Source organism: Cardiocondyla obscurior, linkage group LG21 (assembly GCF_019399895.1).
Source record: "Cardiocondyla obscurior isolate alpha-2009 linkage group LG21, Cobs3.1, whole genome shotgun sequence".
NCBI classification, from domain to species: Eukaryota; Metazoa; Arthropoda; class Insecta; order Hymenoptera; family Formicidae; genus Cardiocondyla; species Cardiocondyla obscurior.
In genome coordinates, this window is record NC_091884.1 from 4,123,771 (window position 1) to 4,125,899 (window position 2,129).

A 2,129-nucleotide genomic window follows, 5' to 3' on the forward strand; every position below is an offset into this window, starting at 1 on the left:
TCGCGGTTACTCGCGGTGGAGCAACGCGAAAGACAACGCTACGCTGCTACGGACACTCCGCGAGGAAGAGCCGTGCGCGTTTCGTGTGTCGTTAATGCCGCCGGAACTTTTCGAGCCGGTCGACGGACACGCTTTTCGTATTTATATATACCTTAACGGTATGAAAGATCAAATTTTGTTCTCATTCACCCATAACAGCGGCTTGTAAGGCCGCTTAGCCCTGACGCTAGACCGATCCGATCTGAGACGTCGTGGAGCACTGTTCGTTCAACGGTGCCAGCGGTGAGAACACCGAGGCACCGGTTGAAAATTATTTCGCTACGGCGTACAAGTAAGCGGGAACGGCGACATCGTCAAAGATCTCGCCGAAACCGACACTCTCGTATCCGTGGAGTTGATGTTCGGTAAGCGCAACGATACGTCCGCACGCTTGCTCGGAAGCGAGGGACGATCGCGCGTCCAACACGTAAGTGCGCGCCACATATGAGCCATTCGGTCTCTCGACACCGACTCGTGGCAATGCTGTGTCTTATAGTACCGAACCGGGCGGCCGGGCGGTCGGCGACGCACGGTCTAACGCACGGCGGTATATGGGCGAAACCTGCGAAATTTCGACGCCTCGAGGACTTAGCCGCTGCGTCGTACGTAGTTATTTACGCAAAAGTCCTCGAGCCTCGTGTTGCTTTCGGCAAGTAGTTACCCACGGACAGCTCGAACGGCAAAGTACTCGAGCTCCGTATCGTTTCGGCTCGGATTTACCAACGCCTTCGATTTTCGACTTTGGTGTCGAAACGATCGCCGAGAGCCCGGCGCACATTTGGCCGAATGTCGGCAACACGCCCGAACGATCTCAAAAAGAGAACCAAAGTTCTCGTAGTAAGCGCGAGGCTAAATTCTCTCAAAAAGCGTTCTAGTGCGAACGACACTTTTGTACGCACCGCAGTGCTTCGTCGAGCTCGGTTATACATACGCCGTAACGCTACGGTACGACCAGACCGAGAGCTCGCATGCATCGTGTTGTGCACGAGTCGCCGCAGCGACAACACCTCTTACAGTACCGAACCGAGCGGCCGGGCGGTCGGCGACGCACGGTCTAACGCACGGCGGTATATGGGCGCCGGCGGTGAAATTTCGACGCCGCGCGGACTTAGCCGCTGCGGCGCACGGTAGTTACCTCCGCGTCAAAGATCTCGAGCTCCGTGTTGTTTTACGGCTCGGAGGTACGTACGGACCGCACGAACGGCAGAGTCCTCGAGATACAAAATTTCTTCGTCAAGTATTCACCAATTCCTTCGCTATCCGGCCTCGAAACGATCGCCGAGAGCTTGGCGCACAATTGGCCGAATGTCGGCAAGACGCCCGAACGCTCTCGAAAAAGAGAACCGAAATTCTCGCACTCAGCGCAGTGCAAAACACTTTAAAAATCTCTCTCGAGCGAAAGACACTTTCGTACGCACCGCAGTGCTTCGCCGAGCTCGGTTATACATACGCCGTAACGCTACGGTACGACCAGACCGAGAGCTCGCATGCATCGTGTTGTGCACGAGTCGCCTCAGCGACGACACCTCTTACAGTACCGAACCGAGCGGCCGGGCGGTCGGCGACGCACGGTCTAACGCACGGCGGTATATGGGCGCCGGCGGTGAAATTTCGACGCCGCGCGGACTTAGCCGCTGCGGCGCACGGTAGTTACCTCCGCGTCAAAGATCTCGAGCTCCGTGTTGTTTTACGGCTCGGAGGTACGTACGGACCGCACGAACGGCAGAGTCCTCGAGATACAAAATTTCTTCGTCAAGTATTCACCAATTCCTTCGCTATCCGGCCTCGAAACGATCGCCGAGAGCTTGGCGCACATTTGGCCGAATGTCGGCAAGACGCCCGAAAGATCTCAAAAAGAGAACCAAAGTTCTCGTAGTAAGCGCGAAGCTAAATTCTCTCAAAAAGCGTTCTAGTGCGAACGACACTTTTGTACGCACCGCAGTGCTTCGCCGAGCTCGGTTATACATACGCCGTAACGCTACGGTACGACCAGACCGAGAGCTCGCATGCACCGTGTTGTGCACGAGTCGCCGCAGCGACGACACCTCTTACAGTACCGAACCGAGCGGCCGGGCGGTCGGCGACGCACG